At 44.5% G+C, this 13,321-nt stretch overlaps 1 protein-coding gene across 7 annotated transcripts in view; it reads left to right on the forward strand.

Annotated features, from left to right (window-relative positions):
- Nucleotides 1–13,321, forward strand: part of DAGLA (diacylglycerol lipase alpha) — a 104,951-nt gene that overhangs the window by 53,845 nt on the left and 37,785 nt on the right. For 2 of the 7 annotated variants that reach the window (XM_087920845.1, XM_026720112.2), the window contains exon 3: nucleotides 13,079–13,129. The exons of the other annotated variants lie outside the window; for them this stretch is intronic. The gene's annotated coding sequence lies outside the window, so the exon portion shown is untranslated. The remainder of the gene's footprint in view (nucleotides 1–13,078; nucleotides 13,130–13,321) is intronic. 7 annotated transcript variants of the gene reach the window in all.

Genomic DNA, 13,321 nt, shown 5'->3' on the forward strand with positions numbered 1-13,321 from the left:
AACTCCTAGGTTGTCTCTGAGTCACTCTTTAATACAGGATATCTTCATATTTTTTTACATTGGTGATCCAAGTTTATTCAATTGGTGTTCAATCATTTTCAGATTTGCTTAGAGCTTCTCATTCTGCACAGCAGTGTGTTTTTTTCCTGGATCCATATCCTGACAGTATATATTCTGTATAATAGAAATCTATAACTGTTGCAATACAGGATTTTTGATTATATTTTTCAGATTATTCCTTACAAATTCTAAAAGGGGGCGCAGGCCAGCTTCTGGATACCCAGCCTTACCCACAGGTCGTATCCTAGGCGTGCCAACCGCCTTTATATTGCTCCACCTATTTGTTTCACAATGGCAGACGACAACTAAACCAACCGCCATTCTTTGAAGGCAAAATCTAAGTCACATCATGTGCACAGACAGGCTAAGGAAACCTCCCAGGAGGCTTCCAAGGCCTCTCAAAGGCGCCATAAGGCACTAGAGAGAGAGTTCGACAGGCGTTCTAGGGTGACTCAACCAACACCCCCAGCCGCCCCTTCTACTTCCAGGCACCCCCCCTCTCCAGTTTGTTCTCTTCTCTCCAGGCACAGCTCATCCCAGTAGTCTCAGGCCCCTGGACCAGCAACCAGGCGGATACCCGAAGCCACCTTCATCCCCACGGCCGCTGGCCTAAGACAGGAGGACCTGCCCACAATTGAGATGCCTGAGTACATGAGAGTTTGGATGGAGCAGGCTATTCGCCAAGGAATAGCTCAAGGCATGCAGCAGATGGCCGGGCCAGGCCTTCCTCAGACGGCTCCTGCACAAGAGTCTGTGCCAGCCAGGTCCACGCCCACCCTGGACCCCGCTCCTGGTCAGGTACCCTCCCGGAGGGCCAGCCCTCTTCCAGAAAGGGAACTGGACGAGGGCATGGAGGTCATAGACCATTACAGGGAGGAGGAGGAGGAGGACCTTGAATGGGGATCTACCTTCCATGGGGAACCCTTTTCGGAATTAGACCCAATGGAAGCAGAGCTGTCGGAGGACGAGGGCCTTACCCCCGACCAGCCTTCCTTTGTGGGGCTGTTCAAACCCCACATGTTCAAATCCATCCTGTTTAAGGCCAAGAACACCTCTGGCCTGGCCGCTCAACTCCCCTCTGCCCCCCCCCCTCCTCTGGGGAAGACCCAGAGGACGCTATGTTTAGGCAGCCCGTGGTAGCTGAGGACGTGATCCCAGCCCCACCTATTTTCCATGATCTGGTCTCTAACCAGCTGGGCTTTACGGGGGGCCCCCCTGCCCCATCCACCCAGAATAAGAGGTTATTTAACCTCGAGCTGAGTTTTTGCTCCCTCCTCAATACCCCGGAGGTGGACGAGCCCATTGTTGGTCTCGCTTCATCCTCCTCCCCAAGTGACCCTCTGGAGGCCCTCAAGCCTGAGGACAGGAGGTCCGAGTTGGCTTTGCGTCGGGCTCATCTAGCCAACGCCTGGGCCATTAGATTGGCCACGGCCGCCTCTTTCTTCACCAGGTCCTCTATCCGGTGGCTCCGCCAACTAAAGTCGCATATTCCTCCTTCCAACACAAGGGCGCTACAGGACATTGCGAAAATCAGGGCAGCGGCGGAATTCTCGGCCGACGCCACGTACCATGCTGTCAAATTCTCCTCCCGGGCGCTAGCTTCCCAGGTCACTGCTCGTCGTCTGCTTTGGCTCAAACCATGGCAGGCGGACGTTAAAAATAAAGTTAAGCTGGCCTCCGCCCCCTTTAAGGGGGAGAAGCTCTTTGGTCCGGCCCTGGACCCCCTGTTCGCCGAAACTAGGGGCAAGAAAAAATTCCTCCCCTCTCTTTTTCGGAGGCCAGACTCTAGAACCCCTCAGCCCTTTCGAAGAGGGTCTTCCCGGGCCTTCTACCAGTCTCCCTTCCCTCCCAGATACCCGAGGCCTCCCTCTTACAGAACACCATATCCCCAGGATCGCTCCGACCCGGGCGATCGGAATAGGAGGGGCGGAGGGTTCAAGCATCCCTTCAGAGGTTCCAGGGGGAGACCCTTCCGGCGCTCCAAATAAATCTCGTATTTCTCCTCCCATTGGTGGTCAGCTTAGACATTTCGCCGGCCAATGGGACTTCACCACTTCCGATAACTGGGTCAGGAACTCCATTAGGTTTGGGCTCGCTCTGGAGTTCAATTCTCAACCTCCCGAGTTTTTCATGGCATCTCCTCCCTCTAGGGACCCCTCCAAACGCAGCTTGATGGACTCTGCCATCCATCATTTACTCTCCATCCAGGCCATCCAGCCAGTCCCCCCCTCTCAACGAGGTCAGGGTTTCTACTCCCATCTCTCTCAAGTCCTCGGGGGGGGGTGGAGAGCAATCCAGGATCTCAAACGGCTCAATCGCTACCTAACCATCCATAAATTCAAAATGCACACCCTTCAATCCATCTTGCTGAGCACCAGGCAAGGGGATTGGCTCTCTTCTTTAGACCTCTCTGAGGCATACCTCCACATCCCAATTCGGCCCTCCCACTCTAAATTCCTCAGGTTCTGTTACAATCATCGTCATTTCCAGTATGTGGCCCTTCCCTTTGGGTTAGCTTCCGCTCCTAGAGTTTTTACTAAGATCCTCGCGGCCTTAGCGGCTCACTTAAGGGACCACCCGGTCTGGCTCCATTGTTACCTGGATGACATCCTCATCCTGTCCCATTCAAAATCCCAGGCAGAGAAGGACACCGAGTTCGCCCTCTCTGCACTCCAGGCCCATGGTTTTCTAGTCAACCAAAAAAAGAGCCAACTGGTCCCTTCTACCCGAATTGCTCACTTGGGGGCCATTATTGACACAGTTCAGGGAAAAGTGTTCCTTTCTTCGGAAAGGCTCCTGAGTATCCAAAACTCTATTCATGTTATTCGACGATCAAAGAGGGCTTCTCTATTAGAATTGTCTAAATTACTGGGGAAAATGGTTTCATGCATCTCTATTATTCCTTGGGCCCGTTTACACACCAGGTCCCTGCAGTGCCTCCTGCTCCCATTTCAAAGGTCCGGCAGAAGCAACTCAAAATCCACCATCAAGGTACCTCCAAAGGTCCTCTCGTCTCTCTTCTGGTGGACCAACCCTGCCATCAACAAGGGTCATCACTTCAAAGAACCTCATCGTCTCATCGTCACCACAGATGCCAGCCTGAACGGCTGGGGCGCTCACATCCAGTCCCTTACAACGCAGGGCAAATGGTCCCAAGCAGAGCGGGTATGCAGCATAAACTGGCTGGAGCTCCACGCCATCCACCTGGCCCTGCGCCACTTCCTGCCTCAGGTACGCGGGCGGCACGTCCTTATTCTCACGGACAACATCACCGCCAAGGCCCATGTCAACAGGCAAGGCGGGACCCAGTCTATCCGGTTGATGAGAGAGGCTGAAAGACTCTGCTGTTGGGCAGAGCGTCACCTCCTCTCGATCAAAGCAGAACACATTTCGGGGGCCTCAAACACCCGAGCGGACTGGTTGAGCAGGGCCACCGTGGACCAGTCCGAGTGGCGCATCCATCCGTCTCTGTTCAGGGAGGCGACCATGATCTTTGGTCTTCCATCAGTAGATCTCTTTGCATTGCCCCTCAACTCCCAACTCCCTCGGTTCTTCTCCAGATTCCCTTCCCCCAGGGCCGAGAATCACGACGCCCTTTGCTGTCCGTGGCCCCGGGACTCCTGTACGCCTTCCTCCCATTAGTTCTGCTGCCCAGAGTCATTCAGAAACTGATCCAGGAGGAGGCAGAACTAATCCTAGTGGCCCCCTATTGGCCCAGACGGCCGTGGTTTGCGGACCTCCGCAACCTGTCAGTGTCTCCCCCGTGGAAAATCCCTCCGGACAGGATCTCCCTCTCCCAGGGGCCCATCCAGCATCCGGAGCCCCAATGGCTCCAGTTAACCGTTTGGAGGTTGAGCGGGAAAAGTTGAGGAAGGAGAACTTATCTGACCAGGTTATTAATACCATCCTGGCCTCCAGACGGCCTTCAACCAACCGAATTTACAACGCTACCTGGGTCAGCTTCTGCAGGTGGTGCCATTCCTCCCTGGTCAACCCGCTCTCGCCTTCAGTTGCCCAAGTTTTGAACTTCCTCCAGGACAGGCTCAAAAAAGGTCTTTCACCTAACATTTTGAGACGCCAGGTAGCCGCCCTCTCGACTGTCATTTCTAGCGACAACCTGGGTCCCTTTCTCACCATCCCCGTATCAGGGCCTTCCTCAGGGGAGCCACTAACCTCCGCCCCCCTGTCGTGCACCGATACCCCACTTGGGATCTTAACAAGGTCCTGGTGGCCCTAACTAAGCCTCCCTTCGAGCCTATCAGAGAATCCTCCCTCCAAACTTTGACTTTTAAGGTAGTGTTCCTGGTGGCAATTACCTCGGCTCGCCAAATATCGGAAATTGCTGCCCTTTCGGTGAGAAAGGACCTTTGTATCTTCCACTTTGATTGGGTGGTCCTACGCCCCGACCCGACCTTCTTGCCCACGGTCAATTCAGCCTTTCACAGGGCACAGGAGCTCACACTCCCCAACTTTTGTCCCAATCCCTCACGGGAGAGGGAGAAACAATGGCACACTCTGGATGTGAGGCGGGCCCTCCGCATCTACATTCAACTCACACAACCCTTTAGAAGGTCCGAGTCCTTATTTCTTTCTTTCCAACCCAAGTCATTAGGCCACAAGGTGTCCCCTTCCACCATGGGACGATGGATCAGAGCCACCATTGCCAAGGCTTATTCGTCTCAGGCCTTACCAGTTCCAAGCGGGGTCACCTCACATTCCACCAGAAGTGCGGCCACCTCGGCTGCCTGGGCTACCCAAGCTCCAATTGCGGACATTTTTCGGGCAGCCACCTGGGCTTCCCCCTCCCCTTTCATTAGGCACTATAAGATTGACATCTTTGCTTCAGCGGAGGCTTCGTTTGGCAGATGAGTCCTCCAGCGGGTCATCAAGGACCCAAGGGAGCTTCCACCCCAGACGGATTCCCTCCCGTAGGACAGCCAAGCTTTGGTATGTCCCACTCTCTGGATGATCAGAGCAGCTCGAGGGAGAATGGGCGTTGGTCTTACCTGACACGCCATTTCTAGTCGAGCTGCGAGGATCATCCAGCCCCACCCTTTTTCCTTCCTTTCCGTCTGGGGGAGCCTTGTTTCAGCCAATGATACCTTAAGTCTAGTTAGATGAGAGTTAGACGACTTTCCTCCTCTCTCGACTTCGCATAAACTGGGGAACGCTGCAAGGGACCACGTGATAGAGGGCGGAGCGTTCCTCAGTAATTAAGCTCAGCCTACACAGACGCAGACTGGAGCACCTCCCACTCTCTGGATGATCCTCGCAGCTCGACTAGAAATGGCGTGTCAGGTAAGACCAACGCCCATTTTCTCTTTTCCCTCCTTGCAGAGCAGAGGGATTGGAAAGGAAGGGATTACAAGAGAGTAAGCAGGCATACAGTGGAGAATACACATAAAAGCAATGTGTACCATGCCAGCAGTCCAATCTCTCCTTTCTGCAAGAATGTGAGAGGGGAACAAGCAATTTCTGCAGGCGGTCCCTTCTGTGTCTGATTTGTTTCTTTTCCCCCTCCCCCTTCACAATGAATGTAAATACAAACAGTAAATCCCTTGTTAATTATACCAGCACTGGTGTGTGCATTCCAAAATGTATTGGATTGGTTAGGAAGCAAACAAAAGGTATGAAACCGATTAATCTTACCAATTTTGAGCTGAAAAGCACAGTTGCAGTCATGTGATTTCACACTTAGCAACTGCTTTGCTTAATAAGTGTTGCTGGTCCCAACTGTGGTCATTAAACAAGGAGTACCTGTATAAGAAAATCAGATACTTCTTCATAATCATTTCCATATGGACTTATTCTTGACTAGTGGAAGTACTAGCTTGGGCATAAATAGATCCAAAAGTTAGTCACATAGAGAACACAATTTCTGTAAGGAGGAAAGAATATCCTATATCAGTTTAGCTGTTAAAATGAATTATTCTTGGCTCTTTTAATCACCATGTGTTGTCACTGCTACAAATGGTGTGTGATGTCAAAATGCAAGACAAGTGAAATATTACAACTACTTATTTCTAGTAATTATCAGTAAAAATGAATGCCTTGTATGCTTGTAAAGCAAGGAGCACTAAAAATCAACATCTTGATTTTTAGCATAATAGAAAGGGGGAAAAAGTTAATATATGCTATCTTCCTTGGTGGGAATTGAAGCAATAAAGTTTAAAGACAGAAAAGAAAGAACTTCTGGGAGATTTGCCGGTTGAGAGACTCTTTTGGAATTGGGGATATGGTGAAACTGTACTGGCTTCTTGCTCTTATTTGAGATATGTAAGAATGGTGGGGCTGAATGTTTGATATCTTCAGAGCTGCTGTTCCTTAATGTCAAGTCAGCCTCCAACAAAGCATACCTCATCCATAATCTGATCATGGACAAGGGGGGCAGCTTGGTGCATATGGGATTTGATTTGATGCAGAGGGGGAGATCTTTCTCAAAAATGTATCCTTTTGCGTTTTAAGTGTTGTATCAGCTGCAATTCCAGGGCAGAGGTGGATGTGGCTGCTGTTATCTGAAAATGTTTGGTGGCCAGACACAGCCAAATGGGAGAGCCTTTTTGTGGAATTGGACTATAGGGATCATTTGCTTGCCTTCCTCCAAACCTAGCAGCGGCTCTGTTTGAGCTCCTTGACTCTGTGGCTAAGTTGCCTTTGGACCTAACCAGACTTAATGGTGCTTGAGGATTTCAATCTTATTCTTTGGCCCCATGAATTGGAAGTTCATGGCCACCATGGCAACCATTGACTTTATCCATTGAACTTATTGATGGCCTACATCATAATCACACATTGGGCTTGGCTTTTGTCTCAGGGCAGTGGAAAAGTAAGCTAAGACTAGTAGATGTAACATTAGTTCCTTGCCATTGACAATTTACTCTCTTTTGTCTCTGGAGTTTATAGCCAAATCTTACTACAGGGTTGCCTACTCAGTCAGCCTGCCCCAGGTAATTGATGGACCTTATAGAGATGTTCAGAGAGCATTTTGGATTTTTCCTGAAGATCCACAATTCAACTGAAATGTTAGTCATAGTTTAGAAATGAACACATGATGAGAGATTTGGATCCATTAGCACCCATGCAGATTTTCTGTGATCATGGATCCCACAGAGTCCTTGTAGCAATGCAAGTGATGCCTAGAGTAATGCCAGAGAAAGACAAAGAATAAAATCAACTAGACACAGATAAGAACTTATTAGAAGTTGTAACTTGTAAGAGCAGCAAAGCATTCTCACTTCTGTGCTCTTATTAGATGCAATAAGAGCATCCATAGATAGCCAGCCAATGGTTCTTTGTCAAGTGACTTGGGCTCTCCTAGGTAAAGTGAGACTGGATGAGCTATTGCAAGATTGCTATGAGAATTATTCTAGGGATCATTTGAACAACTTGGTTTGAAGTTAAATCTGGTTGGTTGGGTCCTGTGGAAATTGCTGGGGCGCATTTAGTTATTTGAAAAGAGAAAATATGAACCCCTTATGGACTTTTGTGTAAAAAAAGAAAATAACTTCATGACTTATGGTTGTGATGATTAAAAAGAATAGGTTATAGAAAGAAAGGAAGTATGATATAATCTTAGAGAAGTTTGATTAGAATTTCATCTCTTAACTGCTAAATCATAAACCATTTCTTAATATTTCTTTTCATATTTTGTCCTTTTCTTTTTTCTTTTTTTCTATTTTTTATTGTTTATTTTCTTTTTTCCTTTCCTTTCTCTTTTCCCCTTTTCACATTTGCTATATATTTTTTCTTTGAATGTAGTTATATATGAAAAATCTTTTAATAAAAACCATTTTTAAAAAAGGAAGGAAGGAATATGAGTGAATATAAATGGTTTGAGACATTCCATGCATAGCTAAAATTTAACTATATATCATTTATTGTTACTATAAAAAGGGAAACAATGATTTACTGAGGTTATTTTAAGTTCTCAGACATGATTTGTATATTCAGTGAATGGAAGTCTTTGTGAAATCAAAAGGAATTATGCATTAGTTAAAAATTGTACCTTCTCTAGCAATAGTTTGCATTTTTATAGGTAAGCACAACTCATAGCTGAAAAATGGGACATTTTATCTACTGTAGGGGAAGGAGTGACAGAATCCGGGGGTGGAGTCAGAAGACGACTCTGCCTAAAATCTCTACATAGCCACAAATGGACTGTAACCCCTCTTGAATTCCGTTGACTCTTATCTTAGGTCAAGATAGCATTAATGGTTAATGGAGTAAATTGATGTGCATAAGCACATTTAGTAATAAATCAGTTTAATTGGGACTTCACGTGTGGTCCTGGTCTTTCATTCTTAACATTCACTGACAAATTGTATCCTGTATAACAATAAGATGATATATGATATTGTTGGATTTGTGGATTAGATTCAGACTCCATCAGAATCCAAAATGCTGTTAATTAAGTTTGGGACTTGTTACTAGTTAAATAGATACAGGTAGTGGTCTATAAGTTAGTGCTTTGGACAGTGTGTAGTTGCAATTACAATGGTGATGAAAAAGTAACTTTGTGACTAATGCTCACATTTGCTATCTTGGCCATGTCTCACTCTCAATTACAAGTTCACCATTACTCTCAGTTAGTACATGTTGTCCTATGCCTGACCTGTTTTTGTCTTTTTTTCCCTCTCTTCCTTTTCTTGAGATACTTTTTTTCCTACAGAACAGTACATCCCTAAAAAGTGCTAACCACAAGGTAACAAGCTATGCTCTGTGACCTTAATTAGTTGATTAGAACCCTGCACCAGCTACAACTGCTACCTTTAACTGACAAGACCCTAATCAGTTTCAGACTAAAGACTTTTTTTGCTTCCTAAGCAGTGGGCATGCTGGAGGTTCGCAGGGGTTCAGTCTAGCTAAGATTCTGTGCAGTTTGGAGAACCTCCAAATCTTACTCCTGGCTGGCCCCACCCATCCCACCCCACCCTCCTAGGAGCCCCCACACGTCCTGTTTGGATGCAGGTAAGTGCAGGGCACGCACAGAGGCTCGGGCAGGGTGAAAAACGGGCCTCCCAGAAGTTCAGGAAGGCCAGAAATGCGCCCATTCCTGGCTTCCAGAAAGCTTCCGGAGCCCGGGGAGGTCATTTTTGCCCTCCCAGAGGCTTAAAGAAAGCCTCCAGAGCCCAGGGAGGGAAAAAATGCTCCCCACCGCCATGGTGCAGGAGGTCGACTAGGCCACGCCCATGAGGGCCACGCCCATCCAACAACCAACAGAGAACCCATTGCTAAAAATTTTAAAGCCCATCCCTGTTCCTAAGTAGCTTGCGACTACAGCCTCTTGTGTGTTAGGCAAAGAGCTGATGCTAACACATCCCTTTCTATGTATTTTTACCTTTGTATGCCTGCTTATTCTCTTGTAGTCCCTTCCTCTCCAATGAATATAAATACAAAGTCAATTCTTGTCTTTCTAATTAGTCTTTGGGTGATCATTCCAAAGTGCAGGAAAATGGAAGAAAAGGACTATACAATTTTTATCCAGACTTCCTTGTGAATTAAGTCCCAGAAATCTTCCCCACTATTTGCACTCCCTCAGCTGTTTAGGTCCATATCTTTTTGACATTGCAAAGCAAAGCAAAGCTGAAGTATAATCATTAGTGCAGTCATGTCATGTGGTTTTTTTTTGCTTAGCAACTGTTTCTCTTAACTACCAAGTTGCCAGTCCCAATTGTAGTTGATAAAGGACTACATGTATTATGTTGGTTGAATGTGTCACATCACTTTTTGAAATGAGTAACTAAAATGGGGTGATTTTACTAATTCAGGGGTTTTGGATAAATATTTATTTCCTTTATTTTCTTGTAGATAACCTTTGCAAAGAAAAGGTGTTTGGCATAGTGCTTAAGCCATCAGGCTAGAAATCTGGAGGCTGAATTCTAGTCCCGTTTTAGGCATAAAATAGGGAGCTGGGAGACCTTGATCAACACTAACTAAAGGAACAAAAAAGACCCCATTCTTTATATAAGAGATCAAATCTTTTTGGTACAGTTTTGAAATGATCAAGATGCTATATTAGATATAGTTAAAACTATCTCCCTGATCTGCGTTACCAAAGCAAACTTAAGAAGGTTAGATAAATAGATTTCTTATAGAGAATCAAGTAATACATTCAAGATCTTATCCAGGAATCACGTGCTTACTGTATATTAGTCACACAGTTTGAAACCTAGGTTTCTTTCTTCATTTTTGAGTCAATGTCCATATGGGTTCCTGTGTTGAAAGTTTTTGCTGTCCATCCTCTTTACTTACAAAATCTCTTTTTCTGGAATATGAACCAAAAGTACAGACTTGACCAACTTCAACCCTATAGGAACAAATGACAGTAAAGATATGAAATTGGAAAGTAATGAATCTATTTTTATGAAGAAAGTTCAGATTAAAACAAAGAGAGAAACGGTAATGGCACTTTGGGATTCTGATGCAGCTTCATACTTAGAGCTCATGGTGGAAGATTACAGATCCAGTGATGGTACTTAAAATGGAATTTGCATTTAATATAAAACAATAACTTTTGATAATGTTAGAAGTATATATTGTGAATGATCAAAACAGTGTTCTGTAAAAGAAGTCCTAGTTATAATGCATAATAGAAACTAGATGATTTAGGTTTTGTCCTTGCTTGAGAAAACAATGCTTGTTTAATACTTGAAAAAACAATGGAGGCAAATAGGGATTAGAACTAAGATGCATTGAAGCAGTACTGAGAGTGCTACTGGTAGCTTCACGCTTAAACTGCTAGAAATTTAAAATATAGGAAAAGGCAATTGATATCTTAAAATTTGCAATAACTTTGTTCTTGTTGAGGCTTACTATAGATTATTAACTGTTATCAGATTTTCAGCCAGTTGCACAACTTTCTTTGCATTTGTGTAGGTAGTTTATATTCCTCTAGCTGTTGTACAAATAGCAAGGAATGACTAAAAATCACAGTTGCCATTTGTTTAAAGATATTAAAAATAGATCCACTAAATACTGAAACCGAATAGATATCTTTGCTAGTTTTGTGTAGACTGCATAGAAAACAGTGTATTATATCAGTCCAAGAAAATGGTCAAAAAGTGAAAGAAACAAGAATGAGAATGACTATAGGATGAAAAACTTTCAGAATGAATGAAGGTTGAAGAAAGAGGATGTGGTAGGGATAGAATAACATAGCAGAGCAGAGCATAGCACAGCATAGAATATTCTTCATTGGCCAATTGTGATTGGACACACAAGAAATTTGTCTCTGGTGCATAAAGTCTCAGTGTACATACAAGGAACAAAATTGTTTTTATAATGTTAGATTTGTTCGAAAGTACATAGAAGTGTATAAGGGAAGATTTTTATGTCATCCACCAAGGCAAAAAAAATTGAAGATGTATCCTACTTTATATCTCAGATAAATCTGACCTTTTAGTGGCTATAAGAAATTATGTTTATTCCTGCTCCCAAACCCATTCTAAATCCAGGGAATGTATACATGGCATACACTGGAGGTGTGCCAATGACCTCCAATTTGTCTGAACCATACATTGGAATTTCAATAATTGGCCTCTTGTGAAAATCTGGAAAATTGGTGGCTAGAGAGTGTATCTTTTGGCTTGCTCTGAATGTAGTATCTGATCCCTAGGGGGATCATGACCTTTCAGAGGAATAGTAACACGAGCAAACCTCAAAGTAGCAATAGCTGCATGTAGATAATTAGCTTTTTCACATTTATTGACATTACAAGATACACAATTTGCATCTGCAGATGTGCTGCACAATCTGCAGAGTGCTCTAGGCTGAAGATGTTAACGCCAGTAGCTACTTTCTGTAGGCTCTCTTTTTCTGGTGATCAAGTTGAAATGAACCATGAAATATTTTTGTCTGAACAGATAACACAACAGTGTCCAGTGAAATAGCATATGTGTAATCCTTTTCATTTATGTTTCATTATATTGATTTATTTATTGGTTATAAGAAATAAAATATAGTCTATATAGCCTAAGTTAATTCCTATGACTTAAGGCAGGGATGTCAAACTCTATTTCATTGAGGGCCGCATCAGGATTGTGTTTGATCTTGAAGGGCCAGGGGCAGGCATAGCTAGGGTGGGCATGGCCAGCTCAACATCACTCGTGTCAGGAGCCCCTGTGATGGCCCGAGTGCTTGAGCAAAAATGGGCTCCCAAGCTCCATTTTTGGCTGTGACGGCCTCCTACAACTCTCTGCCAGTGAAAATGGAGCTCTAGAGGACTGCCCGCAGCCCTCACGAGCTCTGTTTCAACAGTGATGGCCTCCTGCAACTCTGCCAGCGAAAATGGAGCTCTGGAGAGTTGCATGCAGTCCTCGTGGGCTCCATTTTCGGCTGCAACAGCCTCCTGCAATCGTCTGCCCCCAAAAACAGAGCTAGGGAGGGCTGCACAAGTCCCTCCTGAGGTCCATTTTCATTGGCAGAGGCACCGCGGGCGAATCCTTTGCTGTTTCCAGGGTGATCCTGCAGGCCAAATCTGGCCCTCGGGTCTTGAGTTTGACACCCCTGACTTAAGGGAATTTCCTCTAGAATCGGGAATACAGTTCTGTTAGGCTCTGCCTTCTTATTTGAACAGGAGTTTTTTTTGTTTGTTTTCAGCTTTATCATCTAGTAATCAGAAAAATGCGTAATGGAAAGATCAGATACCTATCCCCCAGAGTTTTAAGGAATAATAGAAATGATATTATAAAGCTGCAAACAATTTTTATGCAATTATACATTGTACAAAGTAGAGGTTGTGGCAATTTTTGTACATCTCCCCTTGTATTGATAACTGCGTGAGTTTGTAGATTACTGTAGATATTAATTCACTTTGTTACAACCCTAGATCTAATGTAATTTTCATATTTTATTAAATCAAGCCAATCAAATGAAAGTGTGATTGTATGTGTATGTGTGTGTGTTTCTGTCTTTCCTTGTGTCTATAAATGGTGATAACAATGTGAGTTGTTGTTTTTTAAAAAGAAAGAAACCAAAACAAAGTAAATTATTAATAGTCCCATTCCTTTCTTTTTTACAGAAACCAAAGCCCCAAAACAAAACCTAATTCAAACACTGAATTTCAAAATAGGTGAATATAACCAACAAATTTTTTTTGTTGATTTATATTTTGCGGATCTCCAAAAGCAAGGAGATGCACCCAACATCTACTAAATGTTCTCTGAAAGATCATATATATTAAAACCCACATTTTTTGTAATGTTAGCATATTTTAAAATGAAAAGAAACCAGGTTTACGCTTGTGATGTAAGGTTCCATTTTC

This window comes from Pseudonaja textilis, chromosome 1 (genome assembly GCF_049901715.1).
Source record: "Pseudonaja textilis isolate UNSWEBS1 chromosome 1, rPseTex1.2, whole genome shotgun sequence".
NCBI lineage: Eukaryota > Metazoa > Chordata > Lepidosauria > Squamata > Elapidae > Pseudonaja > Pseudonaja textilis.